Source organism: Alligator sinensis, unplaced genomic scaffold (assembly GCF_000455745.1).
Source record: "Alligator sinensis unplaced genomic scaffold, ASM45574v1 scaffold895_3, whole genome shotgun sequence".
NCBI lineage: Eukaryota > Metazoa > Chordata > Crocodylia > Alligatoridae > Alligator > Alligator sinensis.
Window position 1 is genome coordinate 1,295,153 of NW_005842210.1, and position 11,952 is coordinate 1,307,104.

At 43.8% G+C, this 11,952-nt stretch overlaps 1 protein-coding gene across 1 annotated transcript in view; it reads left to right on the forward strand.

The window, feature by feature from the left end:
• Positions 1–11,952, forward strand: part of SAMD12 (sterile alpha motif domain containing 12) — a 279,773-nt gene that overhangs the window by 81,158 nt on the left and 186,663 nt on the right. The window lies entirely within an intron of this gene.

Consider the following 11,952-nt stretch of genomic DNA (forward strand, 5'->3'; position numbering starts at 1 on the left):
GGCATTCCAACCAAAAAACGTTGCCTACCCCTGTGTTATGTTGATAATGTCATACAGGCAATTTAGCACCAGAAAAGCAAAATGGAATTGTAAAAAAGAAAAATACTTATTTTTCTTATAAAGGAAACATATTTGAGTTGCACTGTAAGAAATAAATACTTATAAAGAAAAAGTAGTATTTTTCTTCTTACAAGGCAACCCAGATACATTAAAATAGATTTGTAGGTTCTTTTTGGATATTAATGCCTCTGCTGCTTTTTGTTCTACATTACAAATGTGTGGCTATTTGTAGTCCTTATTCTTTGAAGAACCTTAATAAAAAGATATGACAATAACTTAGTTTTTGCCCTGATGTAATTTTTAATTTTTTGCTTAGTTAATTTTTCAGTTTTCTGGTGACTTGTGGAATCTTCTTTCTATTTGTTTTCTGAAGACATGTCAGGCCCTGGTTTTGTGAGCCCTTACCAACTCATATTTGTAGATTGAGTAGGTCCACCCCTTTCTCTTTAGATTCTAAATCTTTGTGGAGCAGAGACTGTCTCTTTTTGCATATATCTACAGGCTCTTGCTCAACTCTTTAATCACAACACTATTCCTTTTACTCTTTGCTGTTCTTTTTTATACAGTACCTTGTATATTGCAATGTTTAAGCTTGATTAATTGGCAAATTGGTCGCTATACAAACTTGCATCTGCTTTGTCACTTATACTACTTGATGTACATAGGGGAAGTGGATATTCGACCCGTGAGTGGTTTGCAAACTATAAATGCTTACCTACAGACCTGCTGAAAAGTCATACCTCACTATTCTTTTAATGGTTTCCTTCCTTGACTAGAATGGGAACAGTGTTATCTAAATTTGTAGTGTAAGCAAATTCACGAGCACAAAACATGCATCAAGGATTATTATTGCTTGGTTTTGAGAACCGATTTAAATAATTTGAATTACAATCTGTAAAGTATTTTATTACTTCATATTGCTCCTTTCCACTTCAGTCCTTTGTTATTCCAAAGTACAATGATCTTGTTCAAGGAGAAAGATACAGTAAATAAAGACTTGGAAATGCCAGGGACCTTGGAAATTGGCAAGCTCTGTAAATAGCACGTATGGACAGCTGGTGAGGTCCCTTATAAGTCTCTGTTTAGAACTTTCCCTAGGTGTGAAGGACTAGCCCAGGACATGAGTACCAGTGCGATTTGGAATCCCGAAATATGCTGTCAAATAATGCATGAGCTATCATTTTGATTTTTTTATTTTTAAGTTAGTGATTTTAACTACTGTATACTTTGCACAATGGAACAAGCAGAGCATGAAATTAAATGTCATGTATTAAATCTGCCGATTTTAACTTTTTTTTTTGTACGGTCACTTTTATACTTAGAAGTATCCAGAATCAAGGCTGTGTTTAGGCAATTTAAAAAACTGATTGAATGCAAAACCCTAAATAGTTTTGTGTTGACATACTGTAAATGAAGTATAATTAGAAAGGTCAGCAGACTGAAGGTTTTCACAATTGCCAGACTTAAATACAGCAAAATGTGGCTTGCAGTAATGTTTCATAGAGCTGTTACTATTTAAGCATGCACAGTAGAAGCAAAGACAGTCCCTTCCAGGAAAAAGTTTACATCCTTAAAGAAATGAGAACACATCAGAGATTTGGTACCTCTTTTCTAACCCCAGTTTCAGTTTGGCTTTCCAACATCTTGTAACACATAAGTGAAGGCAAGACATCAGTACTAACCTTCTCATCTGTCCTCTGAAACATCTTTCCCCTCCTCTCACCCCACTCTCCCCGGTGTTCTGCTCTGCTTTCTGCTTCTTGTCCTAACTGCTTCTGTTCTGCTGTTCCCTCCCTGATTTGCTGTGTGTCCTCCACAGAGGTTGCCCATGCCAGTTGTGGCATTTGTGCCACAGGTTGGCCACCCATGCTATAAGAGATTCAAAAGCATATCCTGTTGTCATCATTGGTCACATCCAGACGAGCGTAGACATTTGCTTCCCTGAGGACAAGTAGCAGCAGCGCACCTTGCACTGCAGCTACTTGTCCCCAGGGAATGCCTATACCACATGCACTTTGGTGTGCGACAAGTTATCCCGGGGGCAGTCGGGGAGGCTGGGGCCAGCACTGTGATGGCCCCAGCACTGTGCTGGCCCCAGAAGCCTTACCTGGGGTCCTGGGGGCCTCCTGGGGCTGCAGATGTGGCGATCCTGACCCTGGCTGACAGCCGCAGGGCAGTTCTGGGTGTCCTGGCTTTGCTTTTCAGCCACACACACTGCCCATGTGTGTGCTGCTTCGTTTTTTTTTCCACTTTTTTTTTTTTATCCTTAGCAGTCCTGACTGAGAACACCTGACTGCGGTATGTGCCCCTGCAGATGCGTTTGTGGCACTACATACTGTATAGTTGTGCTCGTCTGGACGTGCCCATAGAGTCATTAAGAAGTAGGGCTAAAAGGGACCTCCAGAGGTCATCTAGTCCAACCCTTTGCCTGAAGCCATTGGTCCATGTCCTTCTCTTGCAGCAAGAGAGAAAAGGCTGCCTTCTCTATGGCAGCCCCTCAAGTCACGTAGAGAGAGAAAAATTCTTATCTGCTTCCCTTGACTTACTCTTACAAGAGAAAAAGGATGCTTTACTTTTCCTTTCCAATTATATAGTAGATTGGTATATATGATGTGCAGCAATCTTCAGCTCTTACCCCTCTGGACCTCAAGAATGACTTTGTTCTGGGCTAAATTGAAGGCACTGTCAATGCTGGTTCTTGAATCTAACTTAAAAAGGACAGCTCTTGTTTACATAGTTCTCTACCTACAGTGTTTCTAGACTAAGTGAACCCAGAATTTGTCTCATGTTGGAAGCTAAACAGGGCAGGTCTGCTGGATAAGAGGTGACCTGGGAATCACAGATGCTATGGACAGAAGCAAAAGAGTTGTTAACAAACCCATATTAAACTACAGAAAATGAGTGAACTGCAAGACTTCAGTCCTGTTGTTACTTCTGAGCTGATGGGTAGGAATAGAAAAAAATCGTCCTTCCCCAGTTATTATTGTGCCAGTTGTCTTCATAAGTTGAAGACTCTCTGGCAGGGCGTTGTCTTTTATGCAGTTGTAGGTAGCACAATGAACTTTGATCATTTGTTGGGCCCCTTGGTGCTGCACAAGTTTAAAAACTAATAAAAACCTAGCTTTATAATAGGAAAGCATTTAACCCAAGGAAACTTTTTTTTTTCATCCTGCTTTTTATAGCAACTACTTGAAAAATGTTTTGGTGCAGTATTTCAAAAACCAGAATATGACAATATTATTGTTAGAGCCATTATTCTAAAATTGCTATTTTCCTCCTCATCAGGCTCTTTCAAATTGAAGAATTAAATTTTATGCTTGGCTTCAATCTGAGGCCACAGTAGCATAAAAACACAACCTACTTGAACTGGAGCTATACACTAAAGTGAGGCACAATTCAATTATAATAATTCTGAAAATTTCTAAAAGACACAATAAATAGATTTGCAAGGCATGTTTTTAGGCAGTGAGTTTGTTATGCTGTGGCTTATGGCCATTATGCTGAGCAATATATAACTATAGCAAGCTTTTGGTTCCAGCAGAAAAGAGGAAAATTTTACATTTATATTGTGACTGCTAGTAAACCTGGTTATTTGGATGGCTAGCACAATGTGGTTAGACCATACAAAAGTAAAATATATTGCTAAAAATTAATTCCCTGCAGTTACAAGAACAAATGTTGCTTGATGTCACTTGAATACATCTAACACAATATTATGTAGATCTATAAGCGTATTTTAGGACCTTAAGCCAAATAGTGTTTGAGCCATGCTTTTATACTTGCCAGGTACTAAAACACAGCGGAACCCATACTTAAGCAATTTTTAAATAAGGGGACCAATTTCTTCTTGAAAGATGCATTTTATCTTTATGGCAAAGGCTAAATAGTTGATCTGTTTCTTGTACAACTATTTAAAGAATTTCCCCTACTCAAAATTGCATAAATACTGTTAAAAAGCATCTTTTGCATTTAAACGGTAATTCAAAATAAGGAAGGTCGTTTATATTTGGGATACGAGAGACCTGACTCTTTTGAATAGCTTTTCGATGGAATATTATCTTCCAATAGAGATCATTACTACCTCTCTCTTTGATGTATGTTTGATATATTTGTATATGAAAGGTGCTTATGTACATGTAACAGAAACCAGTCATTTGATGCTGCTAGTATGCAGCTTTTCATTGAAGTTGTAACCTGCATGCCTTGATTGTCCCCCACAGATTTTCATCTAGTGATGACAACTGGGTTAGAGAAGTTCAGAGAAAAGGAAGACTGATAATAGTTATTGTGTAGTGAAGGTATTCATTAAAGAAGAGTGCCTGGGTTTCACGGGGCTTTTTCATGCCCTTGCTGAATCTGTGAGAGCTGGGAGAGATGGTGAGCTGGTTTGTGATGCAGGGCGGCCAGCATGTAGATGTCAGACAGTTTTAGGTCTTTAAATTATTCATTAGACATGGGGTAATATATTATCTCTTCCTTTTTTCAGGGCCTGTTTGGGTTCTTCACTGAGGGTGTGGACACACATACACGTGAAGCTATTTCAAAAGGGCAGCAGCTGTGTCATTCTAATTGTTATATGTGGACAAGCTAGGAATGCTACAAGTGTAAGAGAACTGCTCCGACTTTAAAGCTGCTGTATCTAGTGTTAGAATTAGAACAATTAGAATGTCACAGCAGCTGCCCTTTTGAAATGGCTTCAAATGCACATGCGTCCAGACCCTGAGGATAAACTTGCCAAACCTTAGATTGGATAAACTAAAGGCAGTAGTGTTTGGGAGGTGAGATTGGAAGCACTTGGAGAGTTTCCTGCTCATCTTTATTGTTGAGGAAGGCCAGTAAGGTTGTACACTGTATGGAAATTCTGGACCCTTTCTTGCTCCTAGAGTGCCTTTCTATCTTACATGTCATTGGTGCAAGTTATGACTCTTTCTGCCTGATATAAACATTATCCTTTTTACTCATGCCTGTGTTCAGGCAAGCCAAGATTTATAACAACTTCTCTATTTTATCCATATATGTGGGGATCTTCAGTAAGTGTGCAAGACAATGGCCCATTTACTTAGCAGGATTAGTCAAAGAGCGCACAGCACCAGTGCAAAGGTAGCTCAGTTTAAACACCTGATTCTGGAAAGACCGTCTCACTATATACCGCAGCTCCAGTCACCAGTAGATTTTACCCAAGTAAAACTGGGCATGTGGTGGAGCCTTTTAGTGAAGGATATTCAGTTCTGGAATTCACTTACCCTGCTGACCCTTTCATGCCCAACATTAACAGCAAACCCCATCTTCTTAGCAAAGCTTTTCTCTGATGCAGGTGATGGGGAAGGGTGCAAGAATTGCACTGCTTTTATTTATTGAGAGAAAGGCTCTGAGATTTTTTCTTCATTATTCTGTTACCTATCAAGTTGGCTGGTGTCTTTTCATACACGTACCAGTATAAAATAGGATTCATATTTCAGTCTTTGTAAATGTACCTGACAATTAGTTCCAGATTGTGTGCGCTATAAAGAAGTATCCAAACCAAGAGATACGAATGGTTGTACAGTTTCTGCTCTAGGTTTTAGAATATTTATTTAACTTCTTCCTAGGCAATAAGAGAGCTAGGAGAAATTAGAAATTAAATACATGTTTCCCAGTTTTATAGATGGGGACCTACTTAATTTTGCAGATTTCATGGAAACCGCGAAATCCACAATTGTCTGTGAAATCAACTTAAAATAATTTAATAAAAATAAAATTCTTGCTCCCCAGTGGGAGCCAGTGGTCCTCACTGCCTTGAAATTGGTCTGGCAGGGGAAGGTGCCAGCTGGAGGGCTGGCACAAAGGGCAGCCAGCAGCCAAAATGGTACCTGCCCTCTTGTCTCTCCTCCCGCCTCGCTCCCCCTGGGGCCTCTGCATCAATCAGCAGCAAGGGTTGGGTCTCCCAGGAAATAGCCACAAAATCAGATCTTTGTGCCATGACCAAGCTGCAAATATTCCTTTGTCTGGCTGTGAATTAAGTAGGTGCCTAGTTATTAGACCTGTGTGAAGCTTTGGCTGCTGATTTGATTCGGCGGAGATTCAGCCCAATTCAGTGGCCAAATCTCTGAATCCGAATTGAATCAGGAGACCCTTTAATCTCTCTGAATCGATTCGGAGAGATTCAATAATTCGGACATAGACACAGCTCCAATTGTTTTTTCTACATACCTCAAGGTACCAGGCAGCTCGTGAATGCTGAGATGGTGGGGCAGATGGAGCATCCCACAGGAGCACAGGGGGGTCCCCAGTGTGCTCGGCAGCAGACCTGGAAGTGGATGAGAAGCACTTCTGGTCCACTTCTAGGTCCTCTGGGGCACACATAGGGGACCTTCCCTTCACCCCCCGGCTCAGCAACTGGTACCTTCTGGGTCTGGGAGGGCACCTGGAGTCCCCCCGCAGCCGATTGCCGAGCCAGGGGGATGCAGGGGGGTCCACCACCGAGCACATGGGGAGCCCTCCTGCGCTCCTGTGGGACACCCTATCCACTCCACCATCTCAGTGTTCACGAACTATGCCTGCTCCCCAAGGTATGTAGAAAAAACATTTAAAGCTGTGTCTATGGCCTAATCGCTGATTCTCTGAATCAGCATCAAATCTTCAGATTTGGATTTGGCCAAATTGAATGGGCACAGTGGTCCGAATCAACAAATCGAGTCACTGTCCCTGATTTGGGCTGAATCCAAATCAAACGTAGCCCATTTCACACACCCTTACTAGTTATAGAATTTTGCTGTATTATGATCTCTGGACTGTAGTTTGCTATCATGATGTCCCATATAGGGATGTATATACCGGTATAAATAAATATTCATTTAACCTGATGTAATTACAGCAGGTTAAATGATGAATCAGTATGGCAACCTGCAGTCTGGCTGATGGGGTGCCCCTGCCCAGCCTCACACCAGCCATGGCACTTCCAGCCCTCCAAGGTACAGCGGGGACTCAGCAGCTCCTCAGGGCTGCACCTCACAACAAAGTGGGCAGGTGGGTGGGTCCCCCCTGAGCTCCAGTCCGGGTGCAGACAGGGCTGGCAGGGCATGCTGTGGGGTTGAGCCACAGGCCCAAGGGAGTTGCCCTGTGTCCACTTATGTCTACCTTGCCCTGCCAGGCCCTGTGGCAGTTGTAGCAACAGAAGGTGCTGCATCTGGCTGGGGGCAGGGATGGGGACAGGTGTCATGGCATTGGACTCCAGCCCGTGGCTCTGCAAAGTCAGTGTGGAAGGGGGTGTGCTCAGCCATAGGGCAGCACCTGCCCTGCCTCACCCTGCCATGGAGGAGGGGTTGCACCCACCCACCCAGAGCAATGCAGGGAGCTGGGGGTCAAAGCAGCCCTGCCAGGCAGGCAGCACAGCCCAGGAAGCTCCTGGTGGCAGCAGCCAACAAGTTGCTGCACCCACCAGCATACAGCTTTCCAGGACCAGCACAGAAGGGAAGGGGCAGGCAGCACAGCTCCACCAGGCAGGCAGCAGCCAGAGAGAGGCTTTACCAGCCTGTGCTGTGAGGGAGGGAGCAGGAGGCAATCCCTACCCTCCCATTCCCTCCTCCCCTCTTTCTTTCTTGCTTCTCTCTCCCTCCCTACACCTAGCCTAGCTATTAGTTATTAGTCACCCTTCCCCTCCTCCTCATTTATCTCTCCCTCCCTCCTACCCTTCCACCTTCTGGTTCCTGCTGGGGCACTATAGGGCTTCTTTTCTCTGCCTTCCTTCCCAGACTGCTCCCAGCCCCAGGCTAAAAGATAACCTATAAGCTGAGCCAGATCAGTTAAACAATTAATTGTTTAACTGTTCACATCCCTAGTCCCTTGTTGGCCTAACAGGATGGTGAAGTGCTAATTTCATAATGATCCGCTCCTCTGTGCTCATGCAAAGTTGGAATTCAAAACAGTTTGAAAAGGATCATTATTGCAATAATAATTGGTGGTATGGGGGAGATCTACTAATCAAAACAGGCCTAGGCATCCTGGTGACTATTGTCTTTACCTCTGTTTTTAGAAAGTATAGTGCTTCAATCTGCCAATGCAAAATCATAAGAAGATAAAAGATGGGGATGTGTTGGTGAAAAGAGGCATATTGTAAATGAGGATGCATTGCAAATTCATCTTTATTCTCTAGACTTCATTATTTGCTGATGTAAATGGATGCAGATCCATTGCCAGCAGCAGGGACTTTGATCTTGTATGTTTCTTCAAAATCACCTTGCCAGTGTTGATGAGAAATATTTATTGCTAGGAACAATTGCAAATTTATACATGTTTATCTTCCTGGGCTAAGGGTAGAGGTAACTTTTACTTTTACCACAGGGACATGCGAGCAGCGGCTAGTGGGTCTGCCCTGGGCCCCAGCCCTATGCTGTTATGGCCCTGTGGTCCTGATCCTGGCTCCTACCCCACCCACCCATCCCACTCCCAAACCCTTCTGTCTGTCCACTCTTCGCCCCATCCCATCCACCCAGCTGAGTACAGCCTGCTTGCGTGGGTCCTGGGCTGGTCTCCATGGAGAGAGAGGCTCTACAACCAGCACCCCCAGTACTGGGTGTGGGACGGACAGACTGGGGTGCCCAGTCATCGGGGCTGAATCTTGCTGCAGCAGCAGCAGAGACTGGCAATGGCAGCTGAAAGGAGGCACCACTGCAGGGGCTACTGGGAAGCGAGTCTGTCTGCTGTGCCTCCTCAGCCCTGCTGTGTACTGGATGGCGGCGGGATCGGCCGTGTGCACCACAGCCTGGGCTGTCCCCTGTGCCTAGGCTGGGTGGGGCTGAAAGGCCCTCTGCAGGCTGGATAAAAGCCCTGCTTATAACAACAACACCTCCTCAACTATGTCATTGTAAGAGTGCATGATCTAAGACATTCATATCACATGTATTATGAGAGAAGCTGATGATTGCTGGACCAATCATCACCTAGTGAGATAAATCCTGTCCATTAGGGTTGCATTGAAACATTAAAAGAAACCCAAATCAGTCCAAAGACAGTACAACATCAAATGCCTTCAGACTCCTAGACACCACAAAGCTCTCCAAACATATCTCAGCAAGAAACTCATCAGTCTTAGGATAACACTTGTGTTGAGGGAGGCTGGAAAGCTCTAAAAGAGACCATCCATAAGGCTTGCATGGAATCAATTGGCTTTATAACCCAAGGCCATCAGGACTGGTTTGATGAAAACAATGCTGAGATCAAAGCCCTTCTCAATCAGAAGAGAAAAGTTTTGTATGGCTGACAAACCAGCCTATGTCCAGTCAGAAGTAGGGAACTTTTTGATGGTTTAAAGCTGAAGCCCAAAGGAAGATTTTGAGAGTTCAAAAACAAATGGTGGAAAGAGTAAGTGAAAGAAATCCAACAATTTGTTGACAGTCATGATGTGCAGAGCTTCTTCAGTCATGACGTGCAGAGCTTCTTTAGTGCAAGGCCATCTGCAAGAGCTTGCAGACTCACCCTGCTTAGATCTGAAGATGGCAGTATGCTCTTCAAAGACAGTAAGTCCATTAAAAACGGCTGCAAGGAGCACTACCAAATTTCCTGAACTGAGTATCAATAGTGACTGATGAAACTATTGAATCCATACTGCAGCACTGAGTAAGGCAGCAGTTCCCAACCTCAGGTCGTGACCCAAATGAGGGTCATGGGGGCAATGCTGGTGGTGCGGCACACAAAGGGCGAGCTGCGTCTTGTGCCGGGAGCTCCCATACCCCCGGGCCACCGCCGCTGCCACACACTGCTCACAGCAGTGGCTCATGGCAAAAAAAGGTTGGGAACCACTGAAGTAAGGAAAGCACTTGTCAGTCCACCAATCTCTGAAGAAGTCTACCAGATGATAACAAAGATGAAGAACAACAAAGCATCTGGCCCTGATGGCATACCAGCTGAGATCTTCAAAGTAGGTGGGGAAACTATGGCCAACAAGATCCACACACTATTTCTCAAAATCTGGAACACTGAGGAAATTTCCACAGACCCAAGGAATGCCAGTATTGTCACCATTTTTAAAAAGGGTGATAAGTCTGACTCTGGAAACTAACGAGGTATTGCCCTCCTCTCTGTCACCAGGAAGATGCTTGCTCGAATTCTCCAGAATCAACTGCTCCTTCTTGCCAAATAAATCCTGTCTGAGTTTGTGTCGCTCCGGACCATCAAAAGGCACCAGGGACGTGATTTTTGTGGCCTGGTAGATCCAGGAAAAATGCTGAGAACACCACCAGGAATTGTATATGGCCTTTATTGATTTGACCAAAGCCTTCAACTCTGTTAACTGTGAGGCTGTATGGAAGATGTTATCGAAGTTTGGCTATCCAGAGAAATTTATCACCATCCTAAGACTCCTTTATGACCAGATGACTGCCTTCATCCTGTGCAGTGGCTCTGGTATGGAGCCCTTTGCCATTTGAACTGGCATCAAACAGGGCTGCCTGATTGCACCAGTTATGGTTTCCATCTTTCTTGTAGTCATCAAGATCCTCATCAGTGACCATCTGCCACATGGCACTGGCATTGAGAACAAGATGGAGAGGAGCCTTTTCAATCTCTCCTGCTTCTATACCAAAACCAGAGTTATTTCGGCTTTGATTGTGGGACTGCAGTACCCCGATGCTTGTGCTGTCATTTTGCATATGTAGGAAGACCTACACGTGTCCCTTAACTGCTTCTCTCAAGCATACCAGTGCCTGGGACTGGCCCTAAACATCAGAAAAACAAAGGTGCTTCACCAACCTGCTCCGAGCCAGTCAACTCCCCTGGAAAAGATCCTCATTGATGGACAGGAGCTGGAGAATGTTGTCTACTTTGCATACCTCGGCAGTCATCTCTCAAAGAAGGCCAACATTGAGGAGATCCTGTATAGGATCCAGTGTGCCAGCTTTGCCTTCGGAAGACTATCATTGTGTTTTCAATTATCATCAATCACATCAGGACTTGAACAGAGCTCCTGCTATATAAGGCTATGATAATCCCAACTTTTCTCTATAGCTGTGAAGCTTAGGTGATGTACAGGCCTGAAAAGCCTGGCAGGCCATCACCAGCACTACCTCTGGAAGAACCTTGGTATAAAATAGGAGGATCGTTGCACAAATGCCGGTGTCCTCACTGACGCTAACACCACCTGTATGGAAACATTGATTATTCAGCATCATTTGCCATTGTGTGCGCATGCCTGATGTACAAAACAATTGCTGTTCTCCCAACTCAGTCCAGAACAAAGGACACGTGGGGGCAGAGGAAACACTTCAAGGATGCCCACAAGGCAAATATTAAAAAGTGTGGCATTGACACCACAGATTGGAAAAAAAAAACTAGCCTGGGACAGGGCTACATGGCAAAGACTTTTAGCTAACAAACTATTGGTTCGAGACTGGGTGCAGGTGGGAAGGGGGCACACAACCTGCTTAAAAAAAAGGAAGTGTTTTATAATCTAGAAGTGTTTCTTGTAATCTAACTAAAGCATGTGGTAAGTAAGGAAACAAAAGTTATGCAGTTTAGTTTTGGGAAGGGCCAGGACTTGTAACGGGATCCTATGAAAATAACACTGATTCAATCTGCAGGACTGTTGTTGGGAAGGCTCATTTAATGACTTTTCAGATTTATAAAAATAAGTAAAAATGCCATTAGTATTATTCATCAAAGTTTATACACTTTACTTTTGAACTGTCAGCGTTTATACTTTGTAAGAATTGGGGTATCTCTGTTGTGTCTTTCTTGGTAAACGGAGACTTTTTAATGCTGACTTTTTGTTGGTGATCACAGTGGAAAGATGGATGAATTTGGCCTTTAAGATTTACTCCTTTGATACAAGTCATAGCCTGAACCTTTTACAAGTAAGGAAAAATAGTAGGCTTGCATGATATGAGGAACATGTACAGAACATACAAGGGAGTCTCTTTC